At 39.5% G+C, this 20,727-nt stretch overlaps 1 long non-coding RNA gene across 1 annotated transcript in view; it reads left to right on the forward strand.

Moving 5' to 3' along the window:
• The window catches only part of LOC130146829 (uncharacterized), a 131,993-nt gene that overhangs the window by 74,468 nt on the left and 36,798 nt on the right, over positions 1–20,727 (forward strand). The window contains exon 2 of the long non-coding RNA XR_008821026.1: positions 17,096–17,211. This is a non-coding gene — a long non-coding RNA (uncharacterized LOC130146829). The remainder of the gene's footprint in view (positions 1–17,095; positions 17,212–20,727) is intronic.

Here is a 20,727-nt window from a genome sequence, read left to right on the forward strand (position 1 = left end):
TAAATTTCACATAGGTCAAGGAGTTTATGATTGTAAATTTTAAATAGTTGGGAGTTTTTAACTGGATTAAGCTAGCTTTTTTTTGGCAAGTGTTTATTGTGTGGAAAGGTTGGCTTAACTCACCGGGGAAAGGTTAAGAGATCCACACAGATGCACCTGAATCACCAAGTGCTAAATATTGTATAGTAATGGCATAAAACCTTTGGAGCATCTAAATACCAAAAGAGAGGAGAGATTGTTTACTGCTGTAAAGGAAACTATAACAAGAATGAGCAGATTTAAATTAGAGACTATTACATGCAAATGTTAGGGTAACATTTCACTGATGGTAAGATTCACTAAGATGCCTAGGAAACCAGTAGACATTCAGCTTCTTCAAACTTCTAGAACTAGATTGAACAAAGCAATACACAAGGCAGTTGCATGGAGGTTACTGAAATTAATTGCTCTGGTCCTTAATTACCAAAATTTTGTTATTGTACTCCAGAAAACGTACTCCTCCTCTTCCTTTGCAGTGCTTAGTCAAGACAGATATGAACTGCCTGTCCTGATACATTGAGATTGATATGAGGTTAACTAGGTAGGGAAAGCCTCTAAGGGAACGGGGTGACAGAAGTAGCACAATCAAATAATTCTGAGTCTCACTACATTTACTCCTGAATATTTCGATCATAGTGCCATGTATTTCATCATTTACAGCTGGACGGAAGGTGACAGCCCCTCAGATGGGATGCATCTCACTTAACTTTGGCCGTCTGAAGGAGACAGCTGCATCTGAGCTAATGACCCTAAGTTCCCTTTACTGTCAAGGGAAAGAAGTAAGCATCTTGTGGAGCACAATGCATTTCATCTAATGTAAATGTCCAAAGTAAGGCAAAAGAATGACACTTGAGGAAAATATTTCTTGGTGTGGCGTGTAATGGCTGTCTGGGACAAATAGCTAACCGGGGACAACATAGGTGAAATGGCTTCCTCATTTTTGTGCAGGGTGGACATCACTACAGGTTTCTTTGTCACATATATGCCAAACCTCTGAAAAGGTCTATGATGAATGGAACTACACCAGACAGGCATTTTAGACTTTCTGCAAAATATAGTTACTCAGCTCCTGAATGGGATGGGACAGGCAGGCTTCTGACACTGCCTTTCTAAATTCCATCCTAATTTGAAGTATGTCTTTTGTGACAACGCCTATTTTTAAACCTCTCAGGTGTTTAGGCCTTGTTATAGCTGTGTCCTGCTGCTGACTTAATTAAAGCCCCTCAGTCTGAGACTGCTCTTCTCAGTGGTCTGCCACAGCCTGCTTTCAGATAAGGGTGTACTGGCCCTGCATTCTTTTTGCCTTGCAATCCACTGCTTTCATTCATGTACAAAGAGGAAGATGCAAGCTGTCCTTACACCAAATTGTACCATCCTCTCCAGTTAGTCTGAGGGTGAGTTTTCATGCTACAGTTAAAGGGACTGTAAGTGCAGGAATGCATGGTCTTGCTTTGCCTTTCTCTCCCACTGCTGTTACCAGATCTAAGTCACGCAGCGTCAGCGTGACCTGATGCAGCTGACTGACCCAGTGAGGAACTGTTTCTTTTTTTCCCCAGTTGTTTTCCACTGGATCAGCCATTTGAACTGCCTCACCTTGCAGGTACACTTTTGTATGATACAGGAAGCAGAGAGAGTACTTGGCCACAGGCTGGCGGGGGTACAGGACTTCTTTCACCCCTTCAGCTGCATTGCTGCATCATCTTAGCTGCAATATAAAATGGAAGTAATTTCACTATGGACATCAAGGCAGTTATTACTCTGTGTGAACAGATGGGTTTCAGTGTATATGATTGTTTATTGGTATCTAGTTAATCAGTTTTTGTTCTGCCATTTTACAAATGAGTTTATATTGTTAAGGAAAGCCTTGAAAACCTCATGCTATTTAAGGCTGCAAGCTTCAGTTTTAAAACATTTCAAGATGCTGAAGCAATGGGTTCTCATTTATAGCTCTGCTACCAGTTTATTTGGTGCTATAGTAGTGCCAATGCATGCTGTCTTTTTTCTTTTCTCTTTTTTCTTTTCTTTTTTTTGTTTGTTGTGTCAAATGAGAGTGAAAAAACACAAGATGGTGGTTCTCACATGAGTTGCAGTGCTGCCCTTGCCATGCTGGGCGAGTTCCAAGCAGTAACCAAATTCAGAGTGACTACTGGGACATTCCTTGCTGTTCCAGCTACATGTTGCTCGTTAACTTCCTGTTCTAAAATAGCGAGGAATGTTGCTATCAGCATCTAAACATTTATTGCTTCCTTCCCCAGCAGCAAGCGCAATTCACTGGCAGGCCTCAAAGTATGGAACCTGCCCCTGAAACTGATAGCACCTCAGTGGGTGAAGGGCTTTTAATGATCGCACCCGTAACGCAGACCCTTTTGGTCACAGGAAACATGCTAATGCAATTTACTATTATCTTTCACAGCAGGAGTTCCCTTCAGGGAAAGGCTGGTGTTTATTGTAATACTTGGATTTCATGAAGTGCCTTGAAAAAAGTGAATTATTAGGGATTGGAAAGATGTTCAAATCTCTGTACAGCAAGCAATTTGACTTGCAATGGCTTGCAATTACCTGAAAGTGCATCTCTTATCAGGATTCCTACTCGGAGTAGGATTTTCTGATTTTTTAAATGATTTTCCATTTTCCTTCTGGCAGCAATCTCAAAAAATCAGAGCACTTCAGACATCTCAGCTTTAAGTACTCAAAATCACCACTTGCTTTTAAAAACTTTGGCCTTATGGTAATACCACACATATAAGTGGAAATGAAATGGGTCCACACAGTTTTGCTGTATTCTGCTGCCACATCGTTGTCCCAATGCCAGAACAGCCAGCCACAAATTGATTCCACCAGCACTGAAGGAAGTATTATGTATGAAAAAGGAAATTATGTCTAAAATTTGTAAAAGAGCCTTAAATCAGGATTTCCTGTACTTTTAGTTTTTGTGTTATTTAGGAATGAGAGTCAGCAACCTTAACACCATCTTAATGCAATTTTGTGTGTGTGTGTGTGTGTGCTGGAATTTCCCTTGGTTTTTTGGAATGCAAGTGAAGTGAATGCATGGACCCAGCTGAAAGACAATTGAAAAAAGATTTTTATGTAAGTAAATACTGTCAATTGTTAATGTTTATATTTTTTCATTAAAGAAAAATTAATAATATCAAATATGCCAAATGCCTCCTTCCCTATCAGCCAAGAAGGAGTTCAAGATTTTTCTGGCATCATCTATGAAGGCAAAAGAGACGGGAATTTCCTCTAAGAAACCTCTTTGGTCTAGTCCACCACCAGTTTCTATAGAGACAGTATTCTCAAAAATCATCCTCATTTATAGCTATAAATAACTCCCACAGTTCAGTGCAAAAGTAGTGCTTAGCCATAGAACTTGCTGGGCATAAGTTGGATGTTACTTTGGAGAAATGGAAATCCAAGGTAGATCAAATGTTTGCGTGCAGTTGTCAGTGAGAATTTATATAGCCATTGGAGACAGAAAAGATGTGCAAAGGCAGCCTGTTAGTGACACCATTTCATTCCGGGAAGACTGTATCTATTGCTCACATCACAAGCAAGAATATTACTGCACTGTGAATGGGGAGTTACATGCTGCACAAAGCTGCATTAATAAGAGGACTAGTACTACCTTAACCCCTCTTCCCCTGCTGGTGATACAGCCCCTGCATAGACTGAGTCACGTGGTTCTTGGTTGGTGTTTGTATGGTTTCTGAGTCCTGCAAAGCTGTTGATGTATTTTTCTTTATAATGGCTATGTCAGAAAATAATTATTATCTCTGTCTTACTGATGGAGAAACGAGTCCCAGAGCAATAAAGAGCTTGGTTTTTAATGTACTTTGACACTTTGTTTAGAAGCTTAAAACTATTTAGATACTTAAAGATGTAGGAAGGGCTGCAGGAGCGCTTTCCAGTGCATCGGCTGTATCAAAGTGCAATCTCTAAGCAGAGCATCCTCCTCTTCCTACCCTGCACCTTGCCTTCCATGGGAAGGAAATCTGTGTGTGTAAGACATAGAGCCCTGGAGTGCAACTGCTCTGCAGTCTAGACATGGCCATAGGCACCTAGACAGGATTTCTGAAAGCACCAGGTGCTTAATTTCTATTGTTCTCTATGGCAAACAGGCCCTTAAGTGCCTCTGGAAATCTTACTGACTACTTAGTGCATTCTTTTACAATTTTGCCTCTCAGTGACTGCTCAAGATCACAGAAGTAGCCTGTGGCTACCATGCTAACCACTGGGATATTCTTTCTTCTGTGCCAATAAAGATTTGTTAGAATGAGCTAAATTGTTGCAAGGTCCCAGCAGGACTAGACACTTTTCCTGATGAGGCAGAAATGAGGTGTGAACCCTCTGTCAGATGTCAGGAGGGGCTAGAGCTTCAGGCAAGACTTGGGTAGTAAGGAATGCTTCCACAACTGGGAACTTGGTATGTTTATAAACCTGGCTTTGTTACACCATCCTGTCCTGTAATTCCTGATTGCTGCTAAACACAATTTGTGTTCATTTTGGCACAAAAAAATGCTTTAAATTGCTGTGCACATCCACGGTAAAATACTTTCATCAATAAATGCATTACTGTAAATTAAAAGTTATGGAGGAAATGCAAATACTTAATTGAGACAGTATTAAATTCAATACATGCTTTTTATAGTTGACATCATCATATATGTATGTGAGTAAGTCTGCAGTTTGTAAGTCTGAAATGTATTAAACTGAAACTAGTTGTGAACAACAAATAAAGACAAGACTTTTTTTAGATACCAATACTTTTTCTAAATGTAAAAAAGAAATTAGTGGATCTATGGTTTTTTATAGGCATACACAATGGGAAATTTTGATAAGCTTCCTGTAGGAAAATTTCACCTCAGCAAAAAGAGGAGCCTTACAATTTAAAATGAACATAATCGTCTGTTTTGCAGAGTACCACAACATGTTGACAGTTCTTGACTTGCTGGAGATCAGAAGTCTTTACTAGATATCTGTTCCAGCCTTTCTAATACACAGCACATCCATGAAAATTCAGACACTGAGCTGATATCTGAAATAGGTCATACTATCCTATTAGCTTTGTTTGCCAGGATGCAGACAAAAGCATCTATGTGGCAAACCACGGTGTAGCACAGAGACACCCAAAATAGATACAAATTATCTAGTTTGAATATGGCAATAATTTTGGTCATAGCAACCCAGGTCAATTCACATTGCTTCTTAGCAGGGAAATTCAGCCTTCAGGCGCTTCGTGCTGCTGCAGTTGGTTTGCTTCTGGCCTTCAATGCATCTTCTTTAACATTAGCTTGATAACTGCTTAATTACAAAGTGCAGTTTAGAGAATTTGTAGTGCTGGAATCCAAAGGCAGCTGATGCAGCTCCAGTTTTTGTATCATGCTTGGTAGCCTGAAAAGGTTCCTTTGTTCTGTATAAATTATGTTTTTATTGGGCAGTTACATTCATACGTTCCTTTGCAGTATAGTGTGGCTGTCTTGGATGCCACTTCACTTGGGCAGTCACAGTCTTCAGCAACAAAAATAGCTGTGACAGGAATGGTCATTTTCATTACTAAATTGAAAACGAAATATTTTTGGTACAGTGTACTGAGTCTGGCTTAGCTGCCTACCAGGATTAACCCACAATACACAGTTATATGGAAATATTCACTGCATGAAAAGCAAAATATCTGAATTAGTGTCTTTATGGTAGTATAACAACTGATTATATGAATGGTCGAAGCCTTGTTTCCTACAGATTTGTGCATCATGGTTGGATTTTCCAGTGTCTAAGAAAGTGTGACCTTTAATTACCCAAGGGTGAAGTAATCCTGGATTCTGGATACAGATGTAGTAACAGCTGAAGTCATCTTCTATACTTTCACTTAGCAAGTGCTTTTTCTATTTGCCGGTTTTCATGAAAAGAAGGTCTTAATTTCTGTGAGATCACCCTTGTGATGACTTTGATTGAAGTTAATTAACAGACTCAAGATGTACATGGAGAGGAAGAGGTGGACGGACACACACGTGTGGGATCTGTGAACCTCTTTCCCTAAGACACCAGGCTAAAAATAGTAATGAAACCTCAGTACTACCTAAAGTCCAGTTTGTTCAAGAGAGCAAATGATTGCAATCACTATGTTATACAACCCAAAGCCAAGCATTAACTAAATATCCAGCATAATCTATGAGTGTCTAATATGTCAATGCCTGAAGTGTTCCACGTGGAAATATTTTTACCAATACTGGAAATATTTAGTTCTCCTGTAGAAGAATTTTTATAATTTTCAGCTGTTGTCATCAGTTTAAATATTAGCTAGAACTCTGTGGCTTTTAAATTATGCCTTTACAATTGTCATTACCGTACATTTAACTGTGGGAGGTCTTTCATCCTCATTTATTCTTCTCTTCCCATTTCTAAGAAATGCCTTTCCATTAATAGTATTCCCAGTTTTTCGTTCATAATAGGATCTTTTTCCAGAATCGAAATGGATGCATCTCCAAGGTCGTAACTCTCTCAGAACAGGCCCAGATCTAATTGCCTGCCAGAATCATGACCTTGAGTAACAAATGGCAGCTGCACTGCCTTCCTACTCTGAGCGGGGGGATGGCAGCACTCCCGTTGCTATCCCAGCTCATGGGAGCAGCAAGGCAGGATGAGGGGTTGTGCCAGCTCACTTGCCTTAGTCAGGGCTGAAGGTTGGCATGTGTGAAAACACTGACCACCAGTGGGGCTGATGAATGCATCTTTGAGTACCAAGATTTCTAGAAGGTGACTGACGTGGATAGATAGGAGAGGAGACGCTGACTGCCTCTTTGGTGTAGCTAAATGCATCAGATCACCCTCTCTATCAAAGCCCGTAGTAAGTGGCAGCGGTATGATTTTTCACCTCCTGTATTTCCAATATTCTTTCTCTTATATAGACAAAGCCTTTCTTTTCTGCGCCTTATCTGTGGTCTGCTCTTTTATTGGCTGTCTCACACTGAAACAGAAATTCCTAGGATAGCTAAGTCAAATTAACTAAAGATACAGTATCAAGGAACAGAAATTAAGTGTTACAAAACTCACATGTGGATAATCTCTGGCAGAGGTAGGGTCACCTTAAAGTAAAATTCATCATCAAATGGAGTCAATCTAGCAGCTCAGTGGTGCTGCCCCACTGCTGTTCACACATACTCGCCACTCCCTTGTGCGAGCCCTGGCACTTGTAAGACATGGACTGAACTGATTCCACTCACTAATCCAGTAAAAAACAACCGAGAAGCAAATTATTTTTTCCGAAGGCTAGTGAGCTGAACAAGCCCAGCGTAAGGGAGAGGACATGATGGGATGGCCAGAAGCAGGGTTGTGGGAAGGGAGGAGCAAGAAGCAGGACTGTCCCTTTCCACGGCAATGAAAGGTTAGATTTGCCCAGGCATGCTATTGGACTATTTGTTTTGAGGCACCACAGAAGAGAGACATTTAGTGGGAAGAGGGAGAGCAAAGGCTGATCAACCAACAGATAGCTCTGTGAACAGCAGATGCAAATGAGGTTTTCTTTGAATTTGCATTTCAAGATTGATCTTGGATGTCTTCTCTGTCTAGTCTACCAAGGTTTAAGCTCACACTGCACTTTTTCTTCAACAGAGGGATTTATAAGGGTCTCTGTAACAAGGATCTGCCTTTTCTACTAGGTCAAATCTGTTTATAAACTTTGTAGGAACTTCATATCTGTCAAATGTCCATGCCTTGCAAAACTTGATTTAAATTGGCCAACAGGATCTAAGTTATTATAGGACAAGAAGCATTTTGACAGACTGAGACAGAACGTGCAATAGCATAGAATACATTTTCTTAGAAAAAGAAGTGGAAAAAGTGTCACATCATTAATTTTCCATTTTAAAAAATTGCAATTTTTTAAAAAATCACTAGAACATCAACATTGGAAAAGAAAAAATCATGACTATTTTATAAATCAGTATTCAAAATGTGTTGACCAAACTAATAAAGCTACAGTCCAGCATATATTTTGATCTTTATGGATCCTAGAGCCTCACAGACAGTGTTAGCACATACTTTACCCATACATTAAATGCAAGATATATTTCATAATATGCATACTTTTCCAGGAAGGCAGCTTAGTAAAGACAACCTGAGGTTAAAGAGACAATTCCACCATGGACCTGTCACCATATGGGTTGTAATTCTAATTTACAGCACCAATAGCATACCCTGCATAAGCTTCACTTGATTCAATAACATTCTATTATTTCCAAAAGCTGCAGAGTGAACCTTTATCAATCTCCCAATACTAAATATATCAAGATGTGGCAATCACTCCTTTCCTTATGGATTAAATGACAATTTGAAATGTCATATTTGGATCTACTGAGCAATATGCCTGCTGCCAACCATTGACAGCAAACCACAGTAGTTAATTTGACTCTATGGAACACTTGAAAGCAGGCAAGCTTGAATCATGAGCATTAAGCATGTTTGAGGTTTCACTTACATATTTCAGCAAATTGATCATGTATACCTAACAATATTTTCAGTTATTTATATTTAAAAGCACCTTCACACATTGTGAAGCACAACAGAAAGGGATGACTAAGAAATTGTGTTGTTAATTACGTGCCTTTTGTTGAAATTCCTCTCATAAATATCCTTACACGGAGGAAATATTTTTCCCCTCATAAACTTCACTCCCATTAGAGAACATTTTATATCTTGACTACAAAATAGAAGGAGATTCTCAAAGCCTCACAATCCTTTTTCTGATTAAGGTAAACAATTTAATTATCTGTCTAAATTGTTAGTGTGCTTCAGTAGGCTGAGTGACAGTTCTCACTCCTAACAGACTATTTGACTTGTCCACCTGGCCTAGATCATGTGCTATGCTTCAAATCTGTTATAGACAAAAGCCCAGTCATTTACGTGCAAATTATCCCTGCCCATAAACTAGGAAATAAGATCTGAGTTTGTCCCTAAATTCTACATATATATGCCCACTGTCTGGGATTTGTTTTAGAGAACCTTTTTGTTTGGATGTTTTCCTGAGGACCTCAAAGTGCAATCACAAAGGTAGTATCAGCTCTGGCCTTTTAGTTTTGTCATAGTCGGACACTATCAGAAGGGAATTGCACGTACCACCTGGGGTTAGAAGGGATGTGGGTGAGAGCAACAAGGACCCCCACTTGGCAGAAACAGCCAAAGGATGGGAACTGCAGGCTGTTTTCTACCAGAGAATCTATTAGAAAAATTAAATTAAATACAGTCTATAGGCATAGGTCTTTATGGCAAAAGGGATGAACATACAGAAGCCAGTGCAGACATGACCATTGCTCATGCTGACAAAGGTTTCCCTGGCTCCTGTTGTGTCCTAATTGATTTAGCTTTCTCCAGAAGCCCTGCTGTTTACAGTGGCCAAGCCTTACATTTCTCCATGTTCACAACCAAAATGACAGCTTTGGTTGAAGCTGCACCAGGCCTCTCCTGGAGGCTGGTGCACACAAAGTGCTGACACAAAGTCAGCAAAAGGGAATGGATTTGCATGTCTCAGCCAAATCCCTATAAAACCTGGTGTAGGGTTGGTAACTTTGAGGACAGAGGCTGAACAGAGAGCTGGGGGCGGTAATTTCTTAAACCACAAAAGCAAAAGCTAGATTTGCCAGAGCTTGTCTGACCATGCCCTAACTCCCCCTTTTTGAAGTGCACAACTAGCCTAAGAAAAGCCAGTGCTGCCCATTAAAAAGTCTTTGAAGATACCTTTAAAAACTAAGCCAGGCTGATTATACAATTATGCATTTGTGTGAGAAAATAGCTGATTTCATCTCTAAAATTACAGGGGTATCCCAACTGTGGATGGTTTTATATATCAGAAACAAATGCTAATTTGGCAAAAAAAATGGTCTGAAAACTGCTAAGAGAGATGGTAATGGGAACTAGGTCCTTTGCATCGTAGGTCACCAACTGAAACTCACTCTAGGTCAGAAATGGGAGCCCTTAGGAACTTCAGTGGATCTGATGATGTTCTGTAACTCAATATGAAATAAGCTAGTAATTTCAATTCAGATCCTAGTAAGTACATATTACCAGCACCAGCTCCTTACTTTCAAACCCAAATAAACAAAGAAGTGCCAGGTGCTATTGTATCAGAGAAGGACAAAGCTATATTTCTCATCTGAACATTTTCTGTTGTTCCTTGTGAAGGCCTGTTCCTGGGATGAGATGGAAAGATGTCATTGGTACTGCAAACTTCTTGTTCTGTGGGTGAATAATTCAGTTTGTGATGTTGCTAATCCAGTGCCTTTCAGAAACATTACATTAAGTTTCAATTAAGTATGTCTGAAGTCATTTGACTATTTATCTTCTTGTTTTCAATTCTGTTAAACCACTTTGTCAACAGGAAATGCACAGAAAGAAAAACTCAGTGTGTAAAGGCAAACAGGGAGCTCTATTTTGAATTACTGGAGAACTCTTTTGCAGTAGTGTAAACAAGGTTTTTATTACACCTATTATTGTTGGGTTTGGGGTTTTTTTAATAGAAGCTATTTGGAATTTTTTCAGCTTCCTCACACTATAAATAGGCATCCTTTAAAAAAATACCTTAAAAGTAGCAGTGTTCTCTGCGTAAATGTTAATCAGCTTATACAATGTATCATCCTCATGTCCCTTTAATAAGATTAAGCTCTTCTTGCTCAGTGTGAGATTTCCTGGCTCTATTATTCTTGCCATCACTCCCAGAGGAAGACCTCACTCTTCCTATGTCAGGTATTTTACAAACACATTAAAAAGATAATCCCTATCCTGAGAAAAAAATTCCTTTTACCCACTCTCTAACATTGAGGGGCAAGTTTCACACTACATCTTCAACCAATGCAGTGGCTACTGCTGCCATAATGGGGAAACCCCCTTCCTGGCCATTCATTCTTCTCCTTTTGGGACCATCACTGACATAAAATACTTGTAAACTAGGATGCCGAAGTCGAACAACATGAGTATCCTTACCTGCTTTGGCACAGCAAAGGTTATGGTTGGCTTCACATTGTGTTTCTTTGGGCCGCTGGAGCCATCCTGAGCAGCTCCTGTTGCTTTCTCAGTTGTGCCACTGTAACTGTTACCAGAGCTGCAAAGTGATCTAGATTTGAAATTTATTCCAGTTTTAAATAGCATTTGTTCTTCTCCAATGGTTTTGGCATTTGTTTTTGGGTTTTTTTCCCAAGGTAGCATCATGTAGCCCCACCAAAAGTGTTACCAGCACAAGTGAGTGTGCAGTGCAAGGTATCAGGGAGAAGCAGGGGATACTGAGGCTATTGCTGTGACCGAAGAAAAGTCAAGTCACCTGATACTATCCCCTAAAACTGTCTACTTGTGAATTAAAGCAGAATATCTAGTCCTCAGACTTCAGCCCACTATGTCTTTAGTTAAAACTGGGAATTAGATGTGACAATTTTTTGCAAGTAAAAAAAAAAGAAGACTAAAACTGTGATGAAAAAAAGCAGTATTAACACTGTGTGTCCATGTGCGTAAGTCTACAGACAGGCATACATACAGACACGAAGAAATACTTCTTTCCTTGTAACAGGCAGTAGTCTATTTCTTAGCCTTTAGCTGTTCTCTATTGATTATTTTTAAGGTCAACAATGCAAGGAAGCTTCATAGCCATGCTCTACAGTTTCCTAGTGCCCTTGGGTGTCTTACACCAGCAATGGGGAAAAAAAAAACATGGAGAGACTTAAAATGTTGCTTCTTTGTCTTCCCTGCAGCTGGCAGAATAGTCTTGTTCCCAAAGACTGCAGCCATGGCTCCATGACTTGCTTCGTCTATAGTCAGGCACCTTTGGAAAGCTGAATTCCCTGCTGTTACTGAGAAGATTGGGATGTCCAGGAAGCAGTTACCATGGTGGCCTCTTCCCACAGCAACAGATCTCTCTATCTCACTCCCCCTCTTAGGCTTGCTGCTCCCACTGCCTCCCAATGCCGTAGGATCTCCTCCTTGTGCCCCAGCCTGCCTCCTTCCCTTCCCTACTCATCTGGCTGTAGCACAGCTGAACATTCTTCACCTCTAAACCACTTCTAAGTTATTCCACTGCTTCTTCATTTCCAGGAAAGGTAGTGATGGCAGTTACTTAAACCCTTTACCTAAATAACAGCATTTTGGGACCAACTCTTGGAGGCTGAGGGCATGCAAGCACATCTCTGCATATGGAAAAAAATGCAACATTTACAAGAAATCTTACCCTCATATCTTCCTTAATACACTGAAGTTGAACACATTAGGCACTTCCCTTCTTTTCCTCAGATATTGGGGAACCTGGTATCAGTACAGGGAAGACACTGGAGCTTGAATGAAAGCTGTAAAACACTTTGCCATGTCATCCATCTTCATTGTCCCTTCTGGGAGCTGCAGAAACCAGGGAGACACCCAATCTGGGAATCAAAACCACCTAGCAACCGTAGCCTGAATGAGGGCTTGGAACGCTCTGCCACTTCATTTATCTTCTCTGTCCCTCCTGGTGACCAGAGAAACAGCATCTGGAAACCGGAGACACACAGCACTGGACCCTGAGTAAAAGTCTGAAAGAAAGCCATCCCATCCATCTCCTGGTTCCCACCTGCCACACTCTACCTGGCACAGGAATCAGTTAGGTAAACAAATGCTATCACAGCCCCTGCAACTCTGAAAAATCACATAAACTCTCCACACTGGTGAGAAACACAGTCTGCCTCTGTATCCACAAAGCAGCTTGTACTTCCCATTACAGCATGAGCCAAGCCTCTTAGCTACAACCTTGTCTCACTGCAAGCACATGTCTGTACAAATGCACCCCACTTGTGGTGTGTCAAAAATCTAGGTTGCGTGCAACTTTGACATTGTTAATTGAAGACGAGCCAACAGGTATTTCATTAGGCAGTTTTGGTGGGAGATGAGAAATGTATTACATCCAAGCTCCCTATTAAAACCACCTTGGTCCACTCAAGTGTATCATCAAGTATGAAGTCTAATCACCCAGCACTTCATTTACTCTCAAAATATGCAAACTGGGAGGATGGAGCTTCTAGAAATTCTCACAGAGGAAATATAAGGTAAAGAGCTTTTTTTGAGGTAATAAAAGCAAAGTCTTTGGCTCATCTAGAGAGTATACTAAAATACAGGTTAAAGATGCAACTGTGCTTTTCCAAGCAATGAATATAAGTCAGCAGATACGATGCTAAGGGTTCCTCACTTCACCAAGACTAATATTTGGAGTATAAGATAAACTACTTTATGTATATAGAATACATTTCAATTACATCATTCAGAATAACTAGTGTCTTAACCTGCAGTTCCGCTCATTTCACGGACAGTGGCTCTGACTTTGTTTTATTTCTGAAACTATTTTCATTCAGTTTACTGATTAGTAAACTTCTATGTTGTTTCAGAAAAATTATTATTTTAATTAATATATTAATTCCATATATTCTATTTATTTATATATATTATATTTTATATTATTTTATAAATAATATTTGTATTAATTTCCATTTTCCTTTGCTATGTTTGTACATATCTCTAACCCAATGTTATACTATGAAAATAAATCCCTGTGTATTCTTCACTGTACTTATTATAGTCTTTTTTTCCTTGAGCTGATAATGTTCTCATGCGAAAATGAAAGAAGCGGGTGTAAAATCAGACTGACAGCATGACTGTTTCACAATATTTTAGACAGGACTAGCAAACCATCTTCCATTCCGATTGTCTGCAAGCACTAAAACCAAGAATTAATTTGGTGACAGTGAAAGCACAATTCATTTTATCATGTATTGAAAAGATCTACCAGTCTACATTGTGTAACTTACCGATAGGGATCAGAGGTTGTCCATCACACCATCTGCCTTTCATTCAGCAGACTTCCAGTTTCCTACAGACAGTAGAACAGCTGGGAACAAGCCAGCCTTGAGGCGCAGAGCTGGGTGCCGTCAGCATATTGCTGGCATTGTAGCTCAGGGCACTGCACATTCTTTCCCAGAAGTCTTGCTGAAGTGCTCTTGAATAGGAATGGTGAAAGGTCATGAGTAAACGGAGTAGCTGCAGGTCTGCCAGGAATGATCAAAGACATCTTAAAGTATAACTGTTCATCCTGGTGAGGTCTCACAGCCAGGTCTGCAAAACCTCCCTCTTAATCGATGGCGTCGAAAGCAGCAAAGATGTTGAGTATTATTAGTGTGACGATTCTGACTGAATTAATGACAACAGTAGGAAAGTTCTTGTGTGGCTTCCATAACATCAAGATGCTCATTAAAGCCTCTAATGGAATAATGAAAAGATTTGTCAGAAATTGCCTTTTCAAGCTCCTCTTATCAATACTGGCAAAACAAATCAGTTTCTCACAAAGGCATTTTTAATTTAATTCCCAAACCATTCTGGAAACGTAACTGTTCCTTAGAGTTTACAAGACTTGAAAGCTTTTGATAAGTCTTTCCATGATTTTTAATCAAAAATGCTTAGAAAACTGCAAAATGCTAAATAAGTCCATTTCAAATATTTCCAAACCAAGAACAGAATTTTTTGAAATTTCTGATAAAGGCAGGTTTTCAGCTTCTGATAAATTCAAATAATGATGTGAAATTTGGTCCCCCAGAAGAGCCTTGTTCTGTGACTGGGCATTTTGTTGGCATTTTATCCTCGGGTCAGTGTTTCCATTGTTGCTGCAGCTAAGACAACTGGAAATTGGAAACCCATTCGTCATGTTAAGTTGCTTACTAGAATGAAAATACAAGGAAGCTACTATAACCAGTCTTTCCATCTCCCCAGTGAAAGTGAGCTCATTGATTTCTCCATGGAAGTGAATGCCAAAGAACAGCATTATCCAGTCGGTAGGGTATGAGACTGGAAATCAACATACATTTTCTCCTCACAGACCTGCCTTCACTGACTGAGCAGCATATGGCAAGAAGCATAATGTGTCCATTCCTCAACGTGCCTACCTGCAAAAACTTAAGGATAACCATATATTCTAAAGTGTTTGAAATACCTAAACATATATGTGAAACTACTGCAAACTATTCCTTTGCCTAAGGAAGTATAGTTTATATGGCTGAAGTGTCTTTCATTTCACACTTATCTTTTCACTCAATCAGCAACTAGACAGAGACTAAGAGCATTTGTATTTATTAAGTTACAGAAATTTCCTGAAAATTGTTGAATAAGCAGAGAGCGAGCCAAATTGGCATACCCGTTCTCTCCTCACTGTCCCTTCAGGGAAATGCTATGGTGTGATCCCAACAGTTATCTGTTCGGCTTGTCCTTCTGACTCCACAGCTGTTGCGTACGTCAGATCTAACCTATCTACACATATGGAGCTACAAATCAGCCACTGCATATGCTGTTTCTTCTCATCCTGTAGAGAGATATAGAAGAAAGCTGTGGATACTGTGGAATGCAGGGGGAGAGCTCGGGAGAGTCATATAAGGGAGCTGAGATTTCTGTCCTTATTTCTTAAAGGACACATAAGATGCAACTGCATAAGTAGGCTTTGCTGCTCTCTGCTTATGCAATAGCTTATTAGTAATCGGTCATGATCTATCAATAGCTTTAAATTGAAAATCAATTTCTCTGTGTTCCCTCGCTCTTATATAGTAAGACTAGATGAAAACCTTCAGGTAGAAATCGTGTTCCCATCAAAGATGTGTTTTCATTTAATCTTTTCTATTTCATGTTTGTGGCAGGGCATTCACTCCACTTACCACATTTCAACTAAACAGGCAGTAACCTCCAGCTGAAGGGTGGCAATTAAATAAATTATATAGTTCTATTACTTAATATAGTCAGGCTTATCCTGAGAAAAAACTAATGTTTTAGGGAGAACCGGCCAAGAAAGTGACTCCAATTTAAATTAACATAATGCAGCATTTGTGTGAATACTAGTTTAATTCCCTCGTTTCAGTTGATTTTAAACCACTTGGAACTGGCATGTATCTGACTGAAATAAAGTGTCCCTGTAGTAATTTGCAATCCATTAAATTGGTTTTAAACTGACTTGATCTAAGCAGTGAAGCTTCCTAATGTATACAGACACTAAGAATTTTCTCGCATGTGATCTAGAAGGACAAAGTACCTAAATTTGTCCCCCTTGAAAATGAAAAGCTAATGAACTGCAAAAGAGGTATTTTCTAACCTTTAAACAAGAGGTGGTGTGTGGAAGAGATACAAAGCTAAAGAAACAAGTTGTTATAGCTCAGTTTGTTTTGTTAATTCCAGGAGAGATGCATTGTTCTAGTAGCAATACCTCTAATGTTCTTTATTGTCCTTTTTTCCAGCCCTGTTTTTATTTTTAAAAGTATATGACTATTCCTATTTCTACAGCCTTCTATATTTCACAATAATAGTTTAAAGATTTTACAGGTAATCTTTGGCCATTGGAGATCATATTAAAATGCTCTGAAAATACAGTAAAGGATAGGAAATAATCTAACGACTTCAAGACAGAAGCCCATTTCTTGATATTTCAGCAGAAATCCAAGCAAAGAAACCCCACAAAAAACCACAAGAGACACTTCAACTACATCTTAATCTGATGGCAATGAAATCATCTGTCAATTACATTATCTGACAGAGATCTTCCAAGTTGTGTCACAATGCAACAGTAATTGAATTTAGCAATTCTGGTAATACTACTGCATTATTTTTTTATAGATCTATTTTTGTGAGCTGGTATACATTCAGTACCAGGCCAGTCATAAATGAAGCTGTTAGAGGTTTATGTGGTTACACGTCAATCAGACAACTTTTCTCTTGCCATTTACATTGCATGTTTTATTGGTTTTTCTCATCACCTCACAACATGAATGAAGCAGTTGATTTCACAATAGCCTTGTTACGTTGCATTAAGAATGAAGATCTAGAAAAATTACATTGAATCTCATTGTTATGTTGCATTAGAAAAGAAGGCCTAGAGCAATTAAACACTTCGGTCACCCACAGGCTGTGGCAGAACACGGTGAAAGGCTGAAACAGGTGAATGAAGGTTGGAGAATTTAATCCAAATCATTCTCGTTGTAGGCTAGTCCCTTGATGCAGAATCTCTTCCTCTTTTCTTGTCTGCAGTCAGACTCAGATCTGAAGAATGAATCAACCAAACCACCTTGTGTCTTTGCCTGAACCTGTGTCTTGATTTGCAAAATGAGATGATGCTGCTTACAGTAGCTCAGTTGTCACTCCCCTGAGGTAAGTAAAACCAAAATATTTAATATCACTGAGGAAATGGCTGTTCAGAACAGTAGGTCTCAATCTTTTTAGATCAGGACTGTCTTTCCATGTGGTCCAGTCTTGAAGGTCTGTGGCAGCCTAATAAACTACTCTACCCACTCCCTGTTCTTAAAAAGTGCTTGCACCTCAGCCTCCAGTAAAACAGACTCCCCAGTGCAAACCATTTCTTCAAATCCTGCACCTCAGCATCCAACAAAATACCATTTCATTCCCCTACACTTAGCCAGTTTTCTCTACTCATAGTTGAGCCCACTGAAAATTCATGTATTTCCTAATGTGTCCCATCAGTATTCCTGCCTGGTACCCCAACTCAATAGAGAAGCTCTGTGGAAGTCATATTTGTGCCTCACAACTATTTACAGCCAAACCCTTTAGCTGCCTCTAGGCAGTCAGTCACTGATCCCACAGGAAGCACATCTCTGTTACTGGATGCTGGTTCTGTCACTGTGGTGCATACCCCAAACTCAATGCAACTCACCATCATATCAGGGGATGGGGAAGGATGGAGAGAAAGAGCCAGCCAGCCACCACCAACACAGGAGCTAAAGCCACAGCCTTTGGCTCCATCACATTGACTTGGAATAAATGTTACGCACTTCACATGGGTATTTGGGAAAAGAGAGGGGAGGAGAGGAGGCAAAGGTCAATGAACTTTTCTTGGCATGTGCCTTCAGAGCACCTTTCAAACCCATAGTGTTGGCCTAGCATCATCATCCTTCACCAGGAAGCACAGCCTGAGATGCAGACACCTACAGATAGCCTGGAACCATTCTGTTTCTGCAGATGCAGTGCACCTCTTGCTTAGTATCAGTAATAACAATAGCTAAAGCTGGCTAAAGAAATCATTAAAAATGGGGAAAATAGATGCTTTGAAACACTAATTTATTTTTAAACTTAATTTTTGTTTACCATTTTTTGGTAAGATTTAGTAATTAGATCTAATTATTTCATGTGCTTTTTTCTCTAACTTCCTTTAAATTGCAGTGTGAATAGCATTGCTTCTGGGGATTTGCTTTTTTCCAACTTCTTTTAGTTATTCCAATCAACAGGATTCCTAGAAATCGCTACCTTTAATACCATGATTTGATCACCTTTAAAAACATAACAGCAGTCCAGAAATAACATCCATGTCCTCACCAGCAGAGATGCGAGAATACAGTTTTTATTTCTAAAGCCTTATCTGTTTACTCCTTATCCTCTTAATAGCTAAGAGTTAAACACCAGGAGATTAACCTGCAGTAAAAGTTCTCTGTTTATGATAATGTTTAGTATCTTATAATTTGCCTCGATGTCTCTGGCTCTTGGCTGTTCTTATTTTAAGTAGCTTCCTTTACCTCTCTCCTACGGAATAGTTTATATTTCTTTCCCCTAGCCTTGTTTCTAAGATTTTCTAACCATATGCAATTACACCATCTATCAATCCTTATTTTATTCCTCCCTTTCTCCCTCCAGTAACTTTAGAACTTGTTGTCCAAAGTCAATCATTTTTGACAGTCTGCATGTGCACAGCTTAGAGCTCGCCACAGTGTGTTCAGATCCTTGCCAAGCTGGTGGGTTAGTACTCATCGAAGTGCTATGTGTAGGGAACTGTGTAGGACACATGCAAAGTATTGCTGGGGGTTTATGGGAGGTAGCAGTTTGGCAGTGGGAGTGTAAAGTAACATGAGGGAGAATTTTCTTTTAGGTTATCAGATTATTTAGAGATATATTTTGTAGGTAAGATATTCATATGTATATATACACACACACAAATATCTCATAATTGGAAAAAGTGTTTATATATAATATATATATCACAAGCAAAACGTATTTTCCATATAATGATGGTAATTTCCTAATACAAGCAGATGACAAAGCAAACTGGTGAACCTTTGCAATAGACAATAAAGCAAAGTAGATTTTTTGCTATCAGAACAAAACAGATTTTTAGCAGCAGCAGCTGCTGGAACAAAAAGCAGCCTCATTGGATCTTTTGATCATATGGACTATCACGCAGTATAAGGAATTTGTTTTAGCATTCTTGATTCATCAGAAACAAGGCAGCACATGAGTATATAGAGGAACACCAATTTAAATTTGTGCCAGAATTCTGAAATGCAGTGGCTCTGCCCTGTCCCATTCTGCTTCTGCTTGCACAGGTGTAGTAACATCCAAGAGAGGGATGGGAGTAGACAAAGGAAAACCATGACTTCCCAAGCTCTACTGCAAGATTTGACAGAGCCTACCTGCAAGAGCTTTGCTATACCGTCTGACCTGGAGATATTTGCCCTTCAATTTCTAAATCAATGGCTTGGAGTTGCGACTATGTCTATGGGGCACAATACAGTGCCATACAAAGATATCCAGGTGCCCTCATATGGTGCGAAATGTGGCTTAATGGTAACAGTGCACAGGGAACTCAGTGTAGCAACGTAAATACAACCCAACAAGCAGAGAGGGTATTCTAAAGGCATCTAGAATATCCTTTCTGCTGTATTACAGATTTGCTATTATTTCTAGAATATGAAGTGATAAAGCAAAACAGCTGGGAAATTCTAGGGCTGATTTTAAATTATTTAGCTGAGATTCTGGTAAGAGTGTAGCTGTGGCAATCCAAGATATTGGTGGCTAAAATGCCAGGAGCTGGGCATACTAAAAAATTTCAACTCTGTCCTGTGAAGATAATATCATGGAATGCACTTATCAGAGTACTGTGGTCCTCATCCAATCAAGGCTGAATAGCTGCATGGCTGCAACTGTGTTCTATGATGCAAGTGCAAGCTGGATGGGCTGATCCCATGCAGTAGTAGTTTCAGTCTGGGTGATCTCCTTGGTGAAGAATGATGAGCAGGTGGCTGGACAGATTTCTTCAGATCCACAGCTGATGTTAGAGACAAGGAGTAGGTTTATGCTTCAATCAAGAGGAGTGGCATAGAGATTCCTACTCTTGTTTTACAAATGTGGTATTTACTATGGGAGGAAGATGGAGCAGAGATTCATTTCCAACATTGGCATGGACCCATCCAAGACCAAACCTGCTAACGCATTGCTTATAGCATGTCGAGGCCTGAGTCTGAGTTCACTCAGGATAGCTGAAAACTTAGATAAGCAAATACTGGTAGATAGGATAATTTAGGAGACCCTTATGAATTTCCTTATTCCAAAAAGACAGATTTAAGCAAGTGAACTAACTGAAGATCTTTCCAGTTTCAGGACTGATCTCTTAAGCAACACAACAAAGTATACAGTGATTTTATTAAAACTAAATAAGATTTTACTATGGTTTAATTGCATTGGTAATGCTACATTATGAGAGTTTTGAAAATCTGCCTTTATCAGTGACAGGTGAAAAAAGAACACACATGCCATGAACCCTTATACCTCTGTGCTGAGACACTGCTGCTGCGTAGTCTCTTTTTCTTACATTTCCTCTTTCCAGTGTCTGTTTTTTCCAGCTCTTCCTCAGATCTCCAGGTACCTGTGGTTACCGTTTTT

This window comes from Falco biarmicus, chromosome 3 (genome assembly GCF_023638135.1).
Source record: "Falco biarmicus isolate bFalBia1 chromosome 3, bFalBia1.pri, whole genome shotgun sequence".
Classification (NCBI taxonomy): domain Eukaryota; kingdom Metazoa; phylum Chordata; class Aves; order Falconiformes; family Falconidae; genus Falco; species Falco biarmicus.